Source organism: Astyanax mexicanus, chromosome 6 (assembly GCF_023375975.1).
Source record: "Astyanax mexicanus isolate ESR-SI-001 chromosome 6, AstMex3_surface, whole genome shotgun sequence".
NCBI classification, from domain to species: domain Eukaryota; kingdom Metazoa; phylum Chordata; class Actinopteri; order Characiformes; family Acestrorhamphidae; genus Astyanax; species Astyanax mexicanus.
The window spans coordinates 1,570,685-1,591,004 of NC_064413.1; the positions used below are offsets into that span (position 1 = coordinate 1,570,685).

The 20,320-nt window shown below is 38.0% G+C and overlaps 2 protein-coding genes across 6 annotated transcripts in view; one reads left to right on the plus strand and one right to left on the minus strand.

The window, feature by feature from the left end:
• The window catches only part of ddr1 (discoidin domain receptor tyrosine kinase 1), a 51,785-nt gene extending 48,675 nt beyond the window's left edge, over positions 1-3,110 (minus strand). For both annotated transcript variants that reach the window (XM_022666996.2, XM_022666995.2), the window contains exon 1: positions 2,691-3,110. The gene's annotated coding sequence lies outside the window, so the exon portion shown is untranslated. The remainder of the gene's footprint in view (positions 1-2,690) is intronic.
• LOC125802329 (golgin subfamily A member 6-like protein 4) overlaps positions 1-20,320 on the plus strand; it is a 113,005-nt gene that overhangs the window by 78,077 nt on the left and 14,608 nt on the right. The gene's annotated exons all lie outside the window — the stretch shown is intronic.

The following is a 20,320-nucleotide window of genomic DNA, read 5'->3' on the forward strand; positions in this document are numbered from 1 at the left end:
ATCATTGTCTTCGAAATAATCATAATAAACTATTTTACTGTTATTTTAAGATCATTTTGAGAAGCTGATAAAATTAAAGCAAAGTATCATAATGTTATGACACTCCTGAATTGTGTAACTAACAGTAAGTATTGATTAGGTTGATCAAACCCATTCCTTTTTGTTGTTTTTTTTTTTTTTGCATAAAAATCTTAAATTATTGTCAACCTAGTGTCTAATGTATTGTACTGTCTACATGTACATAAATACACTGAATAACTCACAGAGAATGTTATAGCTAGCTACTAGAACAAATAGTACGGATACTGCACGTAATGCCACCATTCTGTTAGACCAGTCAAAATAACTAGTTTTATAAATTATACATTGTCTTGGAAATAATCATGATAAACAACTCTACTGTCATTTGATATAATAAAATACTATAATGTTCACTCTTAAATATTGTAACTAACAGTACATATCGTTCAAGCTGCCCATCAAATTACAAAAAACAAGCTTTATAATAAGATTTATAACAACAAAATAACAAGCATTTAAATAAAACAAAGTGTTTTAAATGTTTTAAAAATGGAACAACGTGAGATTGTAAGAGATTTACTCAAGTTATAATAATCCGGGCACTTTCCCACACATACAAACAAGAACACAAGACTTTTCCTTCTCATTCGCCAGATTTACGTTCAAATTTTCAATTCCACCTTAAATAGTGCAGCAGATACGTTTAAGTAACCGAGGCGCCCCACTGTAACTGCTGCAGTATTTAAGGTGGAACGGACAATTAGAAGACGCGTGTGGACAGACGGTTAGTTAGCGCACTCGGCAGCTTCCCCAGCTTTTAAACGCACACAAACACCCACAGACTGCCTGACGCCGTTTTTCTACACAAGGATTTTAGAAGAAAGCAGTATAATGGCGAAATAACCCGCAGACACAGTTCCAAACATGTTTAATCCACTTTAATTCGCCCTCTGAAGCAGAAACAGTAACTCACACTAAACCCCGGTAGGATATAGGTGTTCTGTCCAGTTATGCTACCCACCGACATGTGCTTCCTAACACCACTGCGCATGCGCTGAACCATATTATTTATTTTTTTGTGTGTTTTATGATAATTCTGTTTTTTTCCTTGGGTGCATTAAGCAACGTGTTGGAATGTTACAAAACTGTAAACGGCAAAAATAAAATAAAATAAAAATAAATAAAAATTTACGATTATTAATCATCTTTATTTATGATCATAACGTTATCTGATACAGTGATTTAACCTATTCCAATATTATAACGTTACCTAAACTAGATGTCTGCTGGATATATTTACTAATATTTTTTTTTGTATTTTTACCTTTAAATATCCATTTCACACCTGAATTATTTCCAGTTATGGCAAAAATGTAACCTAAGAATGCTGTTTTCTGAATGTAATGCACAGAAAAGAAGACTCTAAGATTCTATTATAAAATCTATAAAGTAAATAAATCCAATTAACTAACAGACTAAAATATCTACTTTTTTTTCATTGCACTGGAATAATATTCTATGTCATATTGACCGTTTTATTTCATAAACCATCCCCAAACAGTAAAAAATTGTAAAAAAAATTGTTCATTGGCCGACTCATGGTCTATTCTGATGGACAACAGCACTGGAATAGTGTTATGTGCAACAAAACATAAACAAAGAAAAATACATGATGCCCATTGTAATGGATGCAGGGTCTGAAAGGAATATATATACTCAGGTATATAATAATTGAAAATTTGCACTGCTAAATTATTATATACCTGCGTTCTTGCACTTTCTGTGTGGCTGACATCAGTCATCTTTTTAATATGCACAGTAACTGATGTTCATTGCTGTTTAACTATGTTTAACTACTCTGCCTCCATTACACACACACACACTTAAAGACTCTACTTTTATACTTTAGATTTTATTGTATTTCTATGTGAATAGTTATATTTTATCCTTATCCTTAACAATTAGTTAGAGTTTCTTTGATTTTTACCAAATTGAAAACCTCTGGAATATTATTAAGAGGAAGATGGATGATCACAAACCATCAAACCACCAAACTGAACTGCTTGAATTTTTTGCACCAGGAGTAAAGCAGCATAAAGTTATCCAAAAGCAGTTTGTAAGACTGGTGGAGGAAACTGTGATTAAAAACCAGAGTCAATCAATCAATCAATCAATCAATCAATCTATATTTGTATGTTTCTTTGTATTTATCTTTGTATCCTACTCTACTCTAATGTACTCTACTTTTAAGTACTCTACTGTACTCTACTCTTCTCTAAAATACTGGACTCTTATGTTCTCTACTCTATTATACTCTACTCTAATGTAACGTTACTCTACTGTACTCTATTCTAGTCTTCTCTATTCTTGTCTTCTCTAATGTACACTACTCTACTCTACTCTAATGTATTCTACTCTAATCTACTCTACTCTAATCTACTCCACTCTAACTGTTACTCTAAGGTAGCACAGTTTGGCAAGGTACCACAATTTGTCAGAACACTGGCCAAGCCGTCCGAGTCCACACCGTGCACCGACTACCAAACCCGGGCATGCGGGCTGGCTGAGCTCGAGCCCGCAGCACTTTTACCGGTAAACATATCGGTATTATTTAACTCTCCGCACGAGCGGTTATAAATAGTTAGCTCGCCGGTGTTGTCGTTACTTACCGAAAAGGAGTTGTTTGTGAAACCGGAGCGAAGTTTCCTCTTCAAATCGAATTAATCCAAACGCTTCGATTAACAGCGAGTCGGTTCAGTTCAGCGCAGGAACAGAAATCCACAGCTCCTCCTGATTTAGTGAGTTTTGCGCAGGATTATAAAGTTAACTCTGTTTGACCTTTTTAAACACAGTTAAAACGCTGCTGAAATCTGACACAACTTAATAAAACAGGTCCCTCTGAGAAGACTCGCCAGTCTGAACAGCAGTAAATCCGTATACGAGCTTTTCACACTCGGTTCTGTCTAAAATAAGAAAAGAAAAGTCCGGAATAAAAATAAAACCAGCTTATTAGTGTTATTAGTGTAAAGTATTCAGAGTAAACCCGCGCGCCGCCGCGGCTCCGCTCGCGCTCGCTCTCCTTATTTCTCAATCACAGCTCCAGCCTGTGAGCTTTTTTCGCTGCCAGGTGCTCATTTACATATCGCTTACAGGCCGTGTCCAATCACCGTGCTCCTCTTCGCTACTATTAGAATATTCATCACTTGACCGGCCAATCGCTGAAGGGCATTGGGGCGGGGCTTGCGTGGCCTGGCAACCGCTCTGTAAGTGATACTGGGCGCTGAGAGAGAAATAGGCGTGTTTAATGAAATATATAAAAACATCAGGAGATTTATGGAAGCCTATAGATTTAATGTCTCAAATCTAAAAGGAAATATGACTGCTATGGTTAAATAATAACCTCATATCTTTAAGTAAGTAAAATATGACTTTTTTTGCAATTATGTGAAACCTACTATCCTAAAATAATTACTCATTTTTATTTTATAGTATTTGTGGGGCAGTAACTCAAATAATGACATGTTTTAACGTTCAGAGTTAAGGAAAAGTCCTGGAAAAGTCATGCAATTTCCAGGCCTGGATAAGTTTTGGAAAAATAAAAATATAATAAAATTTGCAGCAAAGAAATGGAAAATAATGTAAATATATTAATACTAATAAAAATCCCTGTTTTAGAAAGTAAATGAAAGCAAAAACAAATCTAAAAAGGCTTTAAAAACATGCTTGCAAACATACCTCTTTACATATAAAAAAAAGTGTAATAATAATCAGAAAAAGTAATAGAGGGTTGAGTTGTAGTTGAAGTATAATCTTTTTATTTGTTTTACTTATTTTCTCATTTTTGGCTTGGCATCCTAATACCTACTATGTTGTAAAAAAAATAATGTTATGATGCAAAATAAAGTAAATAAAGTTTTGAGTTAGTAACTCAAAGACTTTTCACAAACAATCGAATTAGTGTTTCTAAATAATGACTACTATTTACTAAATTGAATTACCTTTTGGGACTTTTTGACATAATATGTCAATATAATAAGACTTATTTTCTCAGAATTTTGGACCTAATGCTTCACTGTGACTACTTATGTTCTGTATTTAGTGTTTAGTAGGGCATAGTCAGGCCTATAAGTCCAAAAAGATGTAAAAAAAAAAAAGTCATGTAACTTGATATACTTTGAGATATCGCTGCCAGAAAGGTTTGTTCTCCTCTACCTGTCAGGAATGTTCCTCCATGTCTGAGGGAAGACGGTTCAGGGGGCGGACATGAAACATGATATTTTAGAAAGTAAACATTTTAGAAGGAGAATCACCTTAAATTAAAGCTCATTTTTAAGAGCTGAAGGCCTTCAATTTGCTGGAAATGAGTGTTTCGAGTAATCTCGGGTAGCGTAGCTCGTTTACACACCGCCGGCCCACTGCAGTTAAAAAATGTTAGTCTACCTGGAGACTTGCCCCCTTTGTTGTTAAAGAAAAAGGGCAGATTATAATAGAGTGCGCACCTGAAACTGTATACAATTACCTCCCTGAGGCGGCGAGGACGGTGATTTAGGAGCTTTAGCGTTAGCGGTTAGCTTTGAGCTCGGTGCAGCAGGCCGGGGTGTTTTTGAGGGTTGAGAATAAAGTGAAGTATAGAAGATAAATTGGGGTAGAGCAGGGTGTGGTGGTGAAGGTGAAGTTTAAAGGAGGTGCTGAAGGATGTGGGGCAGGGAGGTGTGTGTGTGTGTGTGTGTGTGTGTTGGAGGGGGGGTGTGTTGGTACTTGCCCAGTTGATGTCAGGCGAGTGAAATTCTAAATGCTGTAACAAAGAAGCTAGCAGAATCTTGCCAACACACACACACACACACTCTCTCTCTCACACACACACACACATTTCTGGCATCAGACTGAAGTGCTCTGTGCATGTTTGTGTGTTATATTCTCTTTCTCTGAAGTCTCCATTTTTGTCGATTGTTAGTTTACTAAATAATTTGAACAGACAAACTGTCCCTTACACTGTGCCAAAAGTTCTTGATGAACGGACCAATAGAAACTCTTCAAAATGACCTGAAATATTTTTATTTTTACATTGACTTCCATTGAAAGTGTACAAGGTTTTTTCTCTCTCCTGTAAAGTTACAGTATAAGTATAAGTATACTATATATTATTTCTGTTTAGGCCTGTTAACATGTTATATATGTGTAATGCTGTCTTTATATACATTATACCTTGTGAAAAAAAGTAAACTTAAACTATGTTATTTGGAAACCACTAATTTGCACATAAATGTGCACTAAATTTACACTGTAATTTTTGCCACTAGTGAAAACAATTAAAGTGTATTAGTGTGAGCTGTCCCAATAAATACGATATATTAAAGACACATTAAAAGTGTGATTAAAGTATAGATTTAACGTCACATTTAAAAAACAAAAGCAAGATATCTCATTGCAAGAATCATTCGTTAAAGTTAAATTCACACCTTTTATTCACACACACTTAAAGTTAACTTTTAAAGTATAGGTTTAACACATAAAAGGTTCATCAGCACAGTTTTAAAATATTTGCAATATTTTGTGCATATAGTGAAATATTCACTAGCACTTTCTTCCCAGACACACAAACGAGTACACACACACACACACACACACACATCCAGAATCCACGTGTTTAATGGTTGAAGACTCTGACCCAAATCCAGCAGCTTGGTTGGAGGTTAGAGCCTCTTTACGGCTGTTAATTCCTCTACTTCTCTATTGTTCTGCTTCTGTTTGCTGAACTGACTCAGCTTTACTGCAGAACTCTGTGTGTGTGTGTGTGTGTGTGTGTGTGTGTGTGTGTGTGGTTTAATAACACAGAGATTCAACAAGACTTCTATTCAATTCCAGGCTTTTCAGGTCGGAGTGGTGAGATTCCTAAAGGGTGACTATTAAAATCAGTCTCAGGAACGAGGCTGTAATCAGTGGGTAGAGTCTGTGAGAGATAGTTTAGAGATAAAACTGAGTTTACACATTTTAACCCCAATTCTAAATTCTAAGTTTCGGCAATTAAAAGTGTTTTGAATCTATTTTAAATCTATTTGGTCCAGTTAAAGCAGACTCTGGTTTGTTTGTACCTATAGCAGTAGCAGTAATCGGACTCGGGTGCGGATCAAAACAATCATACCGAGATCTGCTAGAGGACTCTGGAGCGGTTCACTTGTGGTGAGAACGTGATCCAGTCTTGATCTGACCTAGTTATCAAATATACTCCTTTAATTTGATCTAAACTGTTGATGAGGAACAGTTAAATCTGATATATTATCAGGATGATGCTAATTACACAGCTATGAACAAAAGCTATCTCTGCTGCTCCATGCTGTTTACACACTGAGCACTGTATGTGCTGCGTTCACTGCTTGCAGCCACTCGACTTGTGTATTACTGCAAATTTTCGGAAACTGGGGCAACTTTGAACTGGGGCAAATGTAGTTAAAACATTTTAAAAGCTCATAGTTAGCATTATGTATGCATAAATCATGACACACATTGGCCTTCAATCTTGTGGAGTTGTTAAACAACCACTAACAGATTTGAATATGTAGAATCTGACATGAGATGTTGTGTTGTCATCAATAAAAATCAGCAAAAGTACAGAAAAAATGTATCGAATTCTTTGGTCAAGGATCTTAGACTGTAGTGTATACCTGCCCGCTTGCTACCTTCCATGGCTGCAGCTCTGCTGTTGTCTTTCTAAACCTGGCAACCTCAGGGGTGAAATTAGTGTTGGGGAACACTCACACAGTTCTAGTAATAAAATACTGGTTAAAGCTCTGCTGACAAGAGATAACAGTGCTTGAAAAAAGATAATTTTGCATGTTCCTTAATATCTAATATCTGACACATCACGCTTGTTATTGAATGCAATCACATTCTTATAGCATCTGTATATTCTAATAGAAAAAAATCTAGCAAAAAAGAATTTAAGTGGACTTTAGACAGAGACAGTTTTTTTTTTTGTGCATTATTTGAGGTCTGAAAGCTCTGCATCTTTTTATTTTATTTCTTTAAATAAATGCATTAAATGACGACAATTTTATTTGGAATTTGGGAGAAATGCTGTCCGTAGTTTATCGAATAAAAACTAAGGAAGCAAACTTCTCACTTGAGTTGATTTGCCTGCTGAACTATAACTGATATTAATGTCTTTATGATCATGAGACTGCAGTGGCAGTCGGCCCAGTGCTAAAGAAAAGCTCAAACTCAAAAACAAGGCCTTAACTTTTTCTTCTCGACGCACCGTGAGCTCTCCTCCCCCTCCCATTCTCTCTCTCTCTCTCTCTCTCTCTCTCTCTTTCTCCTTTTCTTTCGGGTTCTTTGGCCTGCTGGGCTTTGTGTGTGTAGTCCTGGCAACTCCCAGTCCTCTTTTACATTTCCCAGTGACCTTTGAACACTGCTCCTTTCTGCATTCGCTCTCTCGCTTTTGTCTTTCCTCACTTTCTCACTTTCTCTATCACAAACTTGTGCTCACTCTCTCTCTCTCGTTTTTCTCTCTCTCTCTTTCTATCTTTGTCTTTCTATTCTCTCTATTGTGCACCCTTAAAGAGAGTGGGGGTCAGTCCCCCAGCTCTCTCTCTCTGTTTCTCCCTCCATATCTCTACATATCTATCTTTTTTTTATGCCAAATGATTCTGTTTTTCTGCCACTCAGTAAGTTTTCACTCTTCTCCTTTTCCTTCGCTCTTGTTTTTTTCTCGATGAAGCGCAATGAAGCGTGGAAAAGCAGGCCCTGTCCTGTGAGGAATTCAGCTCGGAAGAAAGAAAGAGAGCACAGGAGAGAGAGGAGAGGGAGGGATATAGAAGGAGGGAGGAGATAAGGAGCTCTGAAAATGAGAAAAGGTAGATAGATTTCATTTGATTGGATTACGGACGGCTCAGGGACCTGTCAGAGTTTTGACAGTGTTATAAATCTGGTAAGAGAGGGAGGGCAAGAGACACAGAGACACAGAGAGACATAGTGAGACACAGAGAGACACAGCGAGAGATACACTCTGTTATTTTCCCTCCCGAAAGGTGAGCAGCAGAGCACAGCATTTCATTACATCACAATTTGCATGAAATTAAATCTCTGCCGCTCGTATTCAGGTGTCTAATTAATGTCTGATTGTTTTTGGAGACGGGAGCTCAGAAGGCTAATACTCTATTCACACTGAGTCACGATTTCTTTCTCTCTCTCTCTCTCTCTCTCTCTCTCTCTCTCTTTCTATCGTTCTCTCTCTTTCACAGGTGGAGGACGAGAGCTTGGCAATTTGTTCAGGCTTTGGAATAAGACTTGTGTTATTTTTTTTACAGAAAATTTTCTTTGATTTTACCAAATTGAAAACCTCTGGAATATAATCAAGAGGAAGATGGATGATCACAAACCATCAAACTGAACTGCTTGAATTAATTTTTGCACCAGGAGTAAAGCAGCATAAAGTTATCCAAAAGCAGTGTGTAAGACTGGTGGAGGAGAACATGATGCCAAGATGCATGAAAAAAAAACTGTGATTAAAAACCAACCAGGTTTGATTTCTGAACTCTTAAAACTTGAATATGAATATGAACTTGTTTGTTTTCTTTGCATTATTTGAGGTCTAAAAGCTCTGTATCTTTTTTCTTTTGTTATTTCAGGCATTTCTCATTTTCTGCAAATAAATGCTCTAAAGGACTCTAAATTAATACTTTATAGTTTATAGAATAAAACATATAGATACACAGCGCTGTCTCTGTGTCTGTGTGAGTGACAAGCTGCTGCTGCCCGTGAAGCGTGAGGGGGATACACGCATGGCCTCCATCATCCACATGGTTGGGCACGTGCTTGTAAACGTGAGCACGTGTGGAAAGTTTTGCTCCTCAGTCCAGCACAGTTTTATAAAAGCGCAGATACAGCTATATTCATGCTTTTAATCCAAGAAAAAACGTATTAAAACTCTTAATTACCTTTTAAAAAGCCGTTTAAATGCCTGATTAAAGGCTGATTACTCTTGTTTTGCTGTTTTCATTGGGTTTTAAAAGCTTGGCGCTGACAACTCAGCTTCTGATTGGTCCAGAAGCGAGACAGCACGCAAGTGGGGGGAGGGCTGGTGACGTCATGGGCTCTATATTGTTTAGTATTGCAATATATATCGTCCAAAAAATAACATTTGCAATGTAAAACTTTTTGCACAATAAAATATCGAGTCCATAATATTAAATCCATTTTTCTAGGATAGTTATCCAGCTGGAATTAATGAGTCTATTTTAGACTAATTTATCTAATATTTATCTAATAATCTAATACTACAACAAAAAATAAAGAGTCTTGAGTTTAGGTGTATGCTGTGGCTGTCTGTCTGCTCTACTTCACAAATGGCTGCTAGACCATGTGTAGACACACACACACACACACACACACACACACAGCTGTTGAGGGGCAGCCTGATCACCCTCAGAATGTCAAGCCTGCAGAATGTTGGGAACTGACACAAACTCGCATTCCAGTCATTCCCCTCCTGAAGCACCTAATCTATCCATCCATCTCTCTCTCTTTCTCTCTCTCTCTCTCTCTCTCTCTCTCTTTCTTATACACAATGCTCCTTTTTCCTGTCCCTGCTTCCCATAAGTGCTCTGCGTCATGCCCGCAACAGACACAATACACACAGAAACAGGCCTCACATCACTGCTGTCCAATACTGTCCAAAAAAAACATGTATTTTTATTTTCGTCTTGTTTCGTCTTGTTTTCTCCACTGTTTCAACCCTGTAGCTGTTCTGTACACTGTGTAGATCATTTACTTTTCTCCTAATCACACACACCCTCATTTACACTGTTTTCATTCAAAGTTAAGAACATTATTGTCTTCTCATGTAAAGCTATTTTTTTTTGCATTTGGGAGACACATGATGAGTGGCATAAATGTATTCAAAAGCAGTGTGTAAGACTGGTGGAGGAGAACATGATGCCAAGATACATGAAAAAAACTGTGATTAAAAACCAACCAGGATTATTCCACCAAATATTGTTATATTTCTGAACTCTTAAAACTTTATGAATATGAACTTGTTTTTTTCCTTGCATTATTTGAGGTCTGAAAGCTCTGCATCTATTCTCATTTTCTGTAAATAAATGCTCTAAATTATGATATTTTTATTTGGAATTTGGGAGAAATGTTGTCTGTAGTTTATAGAATAAAACAAAAATGTTCATTTTACACAAACATAAACCTATTCAATTCAATTCAATTCAATTCAATTTTATTTATATAGCGCTTTTTACAACAAAGGTTGTCACAAAGCCGCTTTACAGGAAAAACAGGTCCACGCCTCTTATGAGCAGCACCACAGAGATGCTGATTTTATGGTGACACAGTGGCAAGAAAAACTCCCTTTAAGAGGAAGAAACCTTGGAAGGAACCAAGACTCAGTCCGAGGAACCCATCCTACTCGGGTTGACCCCCTATAAATAACAAAATCAGAGAAACTGATTCAGAAACTGAAGTGGTGTCTTATTTTTTCCAGAGCTGTAGGTTTGTAATAATTCATCCTCTGTGTACATACATCCACACACACAGAGAAAGAAAGAGCGAGCGAGAGAGAAAGAGAGAGAGAGAGAGAGAGAGAGAGAGAGAGAGAGAGCGATGCAATGGAGTGTGTGGTGTCCTCTTTCAGAATGGCACGCGGTCTCCAGAGCTGCAGGGATACCGAGAGCCACTCAAACCAAAGAGCCAAAGAGCCCCCCAAGGTGTAAAAAACACTGAGATGATTCAGGGAGAGCTTCTGAAGGATGTGTGTATGTGTGTGTGTGTGTGTGTGTGTGTGTGTGTGTGTGTGTGTGTGTGTGTGTGTGTGTGAAATGGGATCAGTAACACTTGTTGTCTGGAGCTCTGGGGGACATGGTGACTTTGGGCTTTGTTCTTTAGAGAGAGAATTTCTATAGGAGACCATGAACTTCATATGGGTTAATTTTACTCACATTACATACTGGAAATTACTTAATTAGAATTTTATTCCTGATGTTTTGTAATACTAAGTAGTTATTTTAAGATAATTCTTCATTATTCTGAGATACTAAGCTGTTATTTTGAGATACTATCTTTTTATTGTGTCATACGAAGTAGATACTTTGAGTTATTTTAAGATACGAATTATTAAGATATTTTAAGATACTAAGTTGTTATTTTAAGATAGTAAGTGATTATTTTGACATACCAAGGAATTATTCTGAGATACTAAGCTGTTACATTGAGATACTATCTCTTTATTTTGTCATACTAAGTACATATTTTGAGATAATATATTTTAAGATACGAATTTTGAGATACTACACATAGTTTAAGATACTAAGTGATTATTTGGAGATACTACACAGTTATTTTGAAATATTAAGTAGTTATTCTGAAATACTAAGTCCATATTTTAAGATAAAAAGTTTTTTTTTTTAGATACAAAGTTTATTTTTAAGTACTAAGCTACTGAGATGTTATGTCACTATTTTGAGACACTAAATCATTATTCTAAAATATTATATTGAAATACTAAATCATTATTTTGACATACTAAGTTGTTATTTTTTTATTTATTTATTACACGTTTATTTATTAATGTTATAAGACCCTTAATTTATACATTTATACACAACAAAAATGTGACTAAAACCTGTTTGATTGTTTGTAGATGATCAGATATATAATAATAAAGTCTTCTTTTTTAAGGCTCATTTCTTTTATATGCAGAATGTAATCTGGGTTAATATACTGGTGAACAAAGTCCAATCCCAGACAGCCTGATTACACACACACACACACACACACTCCAGGAAGTTCAGTGTAATGGTGTGCACCATGTTATTGTATGATAGTAGGTCTGCTTTGGGGAGATAAAGCAGGAAACTGAAGTATGTATGCAATACAATGTAGAGTATATTGTTGTTGTATTGTTGTTGTATTGTGTGATCTGGGAGAGTTCCAGTGTTTTACGGCTCTATTTCGAGCTGTTTGACCTGAAGGCTGATGCAGAGAGGGGAAGGTGTCGGGGGTCGGGGGGTCGGGGGGTCAGGGTGTGACTCTGGGCCTGAGGCTGGGTGGGGTTCAGCTCTTCCACCTTTCCTACAGGTGTCTGAACAAGAAATCCACAGGTCAGTGTTCTCACGCGGCTCGGGGGACGACACGGACACGGACCCCTCTCCCCATACATTGTATTAAAGCTGAATCATGTAATTTCATTAAAAAATGTCTCAAATAACAAAAAAGATGCAGAGCTTTCAGACCTCAAATAATGCAAAGAAAACAAGTTCATATTTATAAAGTTTTAAGAGTTCAGAAATAATCAATATTTGCTGGAATAACCCTGGTTTTTAATTTTTATAGTGCATCTTGGCAGCATGTTCTCCTCCTCCACCAGTCTTACACACTGCTTTTGGATAACTTTATGCTGCTTTACTCCTGGTGCAAAAATTCAAGCAGTTCAGTTTGGTGGTTTGATGGTTTGTGATCATCCATCTTCCTCTTGATTATATTCCAGAGGATTTTAATTTGGTAAAATCAAAGAAACTCATCATTTTTAGTTGGTCTAAAATTGTTTTTCAGAGCTGTAGTATCTGACCTGTGTTTGACGGTGTTAAACTGGACTGAACATGGTGAAAGAAGGCCGGTAAGGGAACAGAGTTAAGTGATATTGTTCTGTTATCAGAGACTCTCACCAACACCTCTCAAACACTGTTATCAACACCAGCAGCAAACAGCACTCTTATCTGAACCAGACCTGCTGTCTGTCTCACACACAGCCTGACCAGCACCCAGTCTCACATTACACTCTCCATCTCAGTCAACCAGTATTCAGTATCTACCAGTATACTTAGAAATGTACAGTACTTATAGTATCTACCAGTATACTTAGTATCTACGGCTATACTGAATATCTAAAAAAAGATATAGTACCTGGGGATACATACTGTATCTACCTCTACATTCAGTATCTACCACCATATTCAGTATCTATTGCTACATCAAATTTCTACTGGTATATTGAGACTCAACAATTAAATTTAGTATCTACTGGTTTGTTTAGACTCTATTTCTGCATTTAGTATCAGCCATTACATCCAGTATCTACCACTACTTTCAGTAGTACCGCTGTATCCATCACTACATTCAGTATCTTTCATTACATTCATTACATTTTTTAAATGTTTTCTCATTTTTTCTTTCATTTTTTTGTTCTTTCAGTTTTAGAACTGTTCTTCTTGTTTACGTCCCTATCCTCCTTTATACTTGCTATTATTCTTCACAGCATTCTCTCTCTCTCTCTCTCTCTCTCTCTCTCTCTCTCTCTCTCTCTCTCTCTCTCTCTCTGTTTGTCTAATCTGGTGATAAACATGTTGTGTTTAGTTGTTTGTGGTGGTGGGAGTGGTTTTGGGAGGCCTGTGGTTTAATTCAGTATTTCCCTTGTCTGAGGCTTTATTGTTTTTCCTAATTACTTCCCTCCCTCCCTCCCTCCCTCCCTCTCTTCTCTTCTCTCTCCTACCGCTGCTCGCTCTATGAACTTGTCTATTATGAATTATGTCATCACTTTACCCTCCCTCTGCTCTAAATACAACTCATCTGTTGGGCAGCTCTGGAACAGGGAGTAGATACTGGATGTAGAAGATACAGAAGAGACACCCACTGCTCTGGAGTCCCCCAGGGTTGTGTCCTGAGACCCCTGCTGTTATCACTGTTTGGTCAATTCCAAACAGACCAAACTTTTACATGTAGTAGCAGATCCTACAGATACTACATTAAGTACTATATATACATATATATATGCAGAATTAGATACTAATACTTTCAACAGATACTAAATGTAGCAGTGAATACTGAATACAGTAATAGAGGGCTGAGTGGTCCAGCGGCTGGTTCGAATCCTGGTCATGCAGCTTGCCATCAGCTGTACAATAGGCCTTGCTCTCTCTGGGTGGGTACAGTACAGTAGATGGCGCTCTCCCTTTCCCCTCATCACTGCTAGGGTGATGTGGATCAGCACAAGGCTGCGTCTGTGAGCTGATGTATCAGAACCGAGTCGCTGCTGCGCATTCCTTCGAGCATTAGCGCTGTGATGCTACTCGGCAATGCTACAGCATCAGCAGCAGTTCAAAAAGAGGCGGAGTCTGACTTCACATGTGTGCGCTAGTCTTCAACCTCCTTGTGTTGTGGGGATATACAGCTGAATGATTGGCTACTGAATGTAGAGCTGGTAGTAAATAATCAGTTGTGTATATGTTTAGCTCGTGCATGATAGTGGGTATATATATATATATATATATATATATATATATATATATATATATATATATATATATAGAGAGAGAGATTCTAAATGTAAGTGTGTTCAGCTGTCTAGTAACATGAAAATTAATACTCATAGCTAGCTCAAGCTAGCGCTCATCCCTGCTATAAAAAAGACATTAGCATAAATCAACTATATCCCCTGCCAAAAAACAAAAACAAAAAAACAAAGGACACCAAAGAATAACGGAACATTACCTTTTGACTATTAAAAACTGTACAGCGGGGTTTTTTTACCTTTTACCAGACATGGATATACTTTAGAGTAGGTAGAGGTGAAATATGTATTGATGGGAGCCATGATGCTCCTGAATGCATCCCATCCAAAAGGGGAAATAAAAAAACACTGCCCGTACACACTAAACACTGATTGGCTGACTCACAGACTTTTTGTGGGCCACTTGTTCCAGATTCTGAGAGATTTTATCTGACACATCCAATTTTTTTATATAAAACAAAAAAATAGGTTGCATACTGACTGAAGAAAATCCACTGATATAAGCAAAGCCAAGCGTCTCCAATCCTCAGATAGTTGGTATTTCTGACTGTTACTATGGACGCAGGGTGAAGGGGGCTAATTGGGGCCGTGAGGATTCAGGTGCAGACTGAACTGTCTTTCTGTCCCAGTATCTGTCTGTCTGTCTGTCTCTCTCTCTGGTTCTATAGTGAGTGTGGGGTGCTGGTGGGGGGCTTGGTAAATGCACGCCATTGCAATGCAGTGAGAGCCCAGGCTTAATATATCTACTGACACACAGACTCTGACTTCCCAAACAGGGTCAGGGTAAACACACACACACCACACACACACACACACACACACAGGCAACCAAATACACACAGTTGCACAACATAATATGCACACCTTCAAGGGCAGTCGGATACTAGCAGACTCAACAAACATCAGTCTATGCAACCGCTTCAGCAGACTAAGGCTGTGTTCACATTACAAACCACATTGCTCGAATCCGATTTTTTGCTCAGATCAGATTTGGCTTAGATCTTGTCGGTTCACATTCAGTGTAAATGTAAGTGATCTGTATCTGTGTGTAATGTGAACACAGAATCGGTTCCTGAATCGTCTCACATGCTGCACACTGATACCTGTATAAACGCCTCCTTCTTCACCAACAACAAAACCCCTCATATTAGAGAGAGGAGAGACTCGTAGCTTTATAAAGGGAAATGGATGAGTTAGCAGCTCATATGTGGAGCATCTTTTGCTGGAGTGGAGAAACAGAAAACAGCTGCTCTGAAGTTCATGCTCAGGTCCAGGAGGTAAAAGAAAAAAGGCCAGGTGGTTTGCTTTTGCTGTTTTTTTTTGCTATAGCTATAGCTGCACAGCTGCACCAAGAGATGCAGTGTGGGTATGAGAGGGAAGCACGTAGCACTAATGCTAATGCTAATATGTAAAAGCCATATAAAAAAACATGTTGCATGTCTGTGAATCGGATACGTATCTGATTTAAGACCACATATGAAAGGGAATCAAATCTGTATTTGAAAAAAATCGGATTTGGCACGTTCACACAGACATACAAAAAAATCAGATCTGAGCCACTTTGAGCAAAAGAAAATCTGATTTGAGTCCCTTCAGCCTGGTAATGTGAACGTAGCCTTAGTTGTAAAAGTCTACAATTTTTGTTTAGTCTCACTGTGTGGTTTAGTCTTTACACTCTTTATGCTAATGCTAACAACTGAGTTATTTGATCTCCATATATATAAAAATATAACAAAACTACTTCATTTTAAAAGATGGATAGATTTATGTTTATAATTTTAAGTAGTATTTCAACTCGTTCACACACTTTAGGCTGATTATTCTCTATTAATGCTATTAGTGCTATTAGTGATCAAACAGAGATTAGTGCTTCACATCAGTGACACTGCGTGTCCTTTACTTTAGCCAGTTCGGCCACTTGGGCGCCACCTGTTTCCTCTTTTAAATGAAACCTGCAGTTGTTCAGAGTTCTGGAGGTACTGAAAACTGAAAACACCCAGAACATGTTTAAAATACCAAGATACCACCAGTTTAAGAACAATAATCTCATAATTTAAGCTTTTCCTCACGTCTCTTGTTGTGATGTTGATGCGTGGTGTTTGGGCCCACTGAGCCGCCATATTGAAAGCAGGCTTACAAACAGCAGCCGAGACACCCAATAATACACACCCCTCCCCAACCCCCAACTCGGAAGCAGTCTGGGGGACAACTGCCTGGTAATAAATTACGCTGTGCGTGTGTGTGTGTATGTGTGTTCCTGACCCTGTGGTCAGTAAACTAAAGGGTACAGTGTCTTTGTCGAGTGTTGTGGATCAAATTCAGCAGTACAACACCAAAAAACTGCTCTCAGTACTAAAAAAATATTGATATATATTTGTAATAATTGGTTAATTGTGTGAAATGTTTTTGTTCATAAGCTCCAAAGTTACACAGAGTTATTTTATGCTTGTTAACAAAAGACTGCATTCAGATGTTGATGAAATATGTATTCAAAAAATGTGAATATCATTAAAAAATATATATATTTTTATTGTTGATTATTGATTATGGGTTACAGCCAATGAAAACACAAAAATCAGTGTCTCAGAAAATTTGAATATTGGCAGTGTGGGCAGTGTGCCAAGACCTGCTGGAAAATGAAATCTCCATAAAAGATGTCAACCATCACTGATTGGTGGAAACTTCACACTAGACCTCGAGCAGTTTGGACTGTGTGTCTCTCCACTCTTCCTCCAGACTCTGATCCCTTCATTTACTTTAAATGAAGTAAAGTAAAATTTACTGATGATCAGTGATGGTTTGTTTGGAGAGTCATGTCTGTCATCTGCTGCTGTTGATCCACTGTGTTTTATTATCAAGTCTAAAGTCAGTGCAGTTTTGTTTTCCCGCAAAATCTTACAGCACTTCATATCTTACAGCTTCCCTCTGCTGAAAACAACTTTTATAGAGATGCTGGATGGATTTCATTTTCCAGCAGGATTTGGCACACTGACCAAGGTTCTGAGACACTGAATTTTGGGTTTTCATTAAAAAGAAATAAACGCTTAAAATAGATCACTCTGTGTGTAATATATCTATATAATGTGTTTAGAGTTTCACATCTTTATATTATAATTTTTTGAGACGCACTTGCAATTGTAACTTTAAAAAGCTTAGTAAAGATTCTCTGTATTTTTGCTTATTACTGATGTTACAGTAGTGACACATTTTTGCAGAAGCAAAGCATTCCAATACAGTATAAAACTACTGTTTTATACTGTAAACTAGTTTCCCAAGGACTAATTAAACATATTTCTGCATGAAATCTGCTTCCAGACCCCTGAACTCCAGTGCAGATCAGTGAGCACCTGATTCCGGCTGTTATATTCTGGATTATGAACATCTGGCTGGAGCTCCACTGAGAGCACTGGAGGAATTTCAGTAATGTGTGACGGTAACTCTGCATCGCCCCCTGGCTGTGTGGCACGCTCACCACAACTTAACCAGCAACCAAACACTAATTTGTCTGGGGTGATTTGGGTCGACGCTGCTCGTCTGGAGCCTCTTCGTCCTCTTTCTGAACTGATGTTTACAGAGAGACTCGGCCGAATGCGACAAGATCAGCCTCGGCTGCTGTAATGCAGCGTCTTTAGCGCATTACTCATCCCGGCTCAGAGTAATGCGACGGGCGGGTCTCACCCAGGGGGTGTTGGAGGGGCTGTGGGGCCCATCGTGAGAAAAGCACAGGCCCCTAATGCGCTGCATATGGCCCCTGCTGGCATGACCAATGGCTCCTGCGAGAATGCGACACACCAGAACTTAATTATCACAATTTATGGGGTCACGGGCGAGGGGAACGCGAGAGCGGCTCTGGATCAGTACAGTAATTATAAACAGGCACATGATTTTTTTTTAACACGCTACACAGGAAATGAGCTCATCTGCTATTTGTCTGCTTTGTCTGAGTGGGGTTTTTGTGGTGGGTGGTGGTGAAGAGACTGGTGGAATAGGTTTGGTAGATTTGGGTAGATTAGGGGGGCTTAATTAGATATACAAACACATGATAAAACTAAACTAAAAAAACTAAAAAAATAAATAAATAAAACTACAGTAAATCTTCCCAGGTCTCACCCAGCAAAGCCACACTGCTGTTTTTTGAAGCAAAAAAAAATTACATGACGCAAGGCAAGACAAGACTTTAATCTAGTCTTAGAGTCTCTGTAAAACTCACAAATCCCCCGGAGATCCTATTTAAACCTATAGATACACACAGACAGGTGGGTAGTCCAGGTCCAAAAAGTAAACACTGAACTGTTCTAAGGGGGGGACGCGAGAGCGGCTCTGGATCAGTACAGTAATTATGAACAGGCATATGATTTATTTGTTTTTTTTTACGCTACACAGGAAATGAGTTCATCTGCTATTTGTCTGCTTTGTCTGAGTGGGTTTTTGTGGTGGGTGGTGGGGAAGAGACTGGTGGAATGGGTTTGGTAGATTTGACGGTTTAAGGAAGCACCTAATTGGACATACAAACACATGATGAAACTCATTTAAATCATTACAAATGAATAATAAAAAAGAAATAAATAAAAACTGCAGTAAATCTTCCCAGGTCACACCCAGCAAAGCCACATGACGCAAGACAAGCCTGATGGATCGTCCAATTAAATGTCAATTATATTCCGATTTTTTTTTGAGTTGTGAAAGCTGATTGCACAGTGCGCTGTGGGTATACACTCATCAAATCAAGTTAACTGTGATTTAAAGACACATTTATATTATGTCCTCATGAGAATTGGGACATTCTCCATATGTGAACTCTGAACACTGTAAATTAGTACTTATTACTAATTAAACGATCATTAATATAAATGTTCTTTTAAACAGAACCTCAAAAGTCTCTGTGGTAATGGAAGGAAGGAAGGGATGTAGGGAGGAGTGGAAGAAGTTGAGATGAGTGTTAATGAGACCCAAAAAAGGCTTGGATGACAAGGAGGTCTCTAAAGTTACACTGAGTTAGTTAATGCTTCTTAAAGAAAGACTGCAATGGAAAAGTTTGGGCCTAATAAGTTTTTTTTAATGATTTTCCTTTATAAATCATTAAATGTGAGTGGTCCAGCAGTCCAAAGTGCTGCCACTATGATTGGGAGGATCGCCGGTTCAAATCCCGGTCATTCAGCTTGCCATCACCTACAATTGAACAGTTGGTCTTGCTCTCTCTCTCTGGGTGGGTACAGTACAGTAGACGGCGCTCTCTCTTTCCCTTCATCACTCCTAGGGTGATGTGGATCAGCACAAGGCTGCGTCTGTGAGCTGATGTATCAGAACCGAGTCCCTGCGCTTTCCTCCGAGTGTTAGCGCTGTGATGCTATCAGCAGTTCAAAAAGAGGCGGAGTCTGACTTCACATGTATCGGAGGAGGCGGAGGAGTTACTTTAACAGCAAAGTGCTCCTGTCGACACCTAACGCCAATATAATCGGAAATAAATACTAAATACAAAATGATGTAGTGCAATTACATCACTACATCTGTAAATATGTCCTGGTTTCTTCTATTTTTATGAAGACCCTCTACCCTCTACTCTATTATGCTTCTTTCACTGTTCTGACATTTCTTCTTATGCATCATCATTACTGAACTACCTCTGGATAGAAGCTATGGTGTCAGTAATCCTTTCATTTTCTCTTAATCAGAATAAAAACAGCGGAAAAAAACAGAACAGAGGTTAGTACCAATACTTTATAGCTTTATTGCAGAGGGCTGTTTCAGTCCAATTTAACATCTCATTTCTTTCAGGAATGAAACAAAGATTACCTCACACACACACACACACACTTCACTCACTCACTCTCTTTCTATACGATCTTCACTTCGATAGGAGCTCTACAATCAGCGTTCCATTTTCCTTCTTGGCCAAATTATTTTTAATGATGAAGCAATTTCAATCCAAGACCTTTTTTTTTTATCAATTCTAGCTGAAATAAAACACTTCCAAAAAGGTTCAGCATGTGAAGCATGGATCTACCT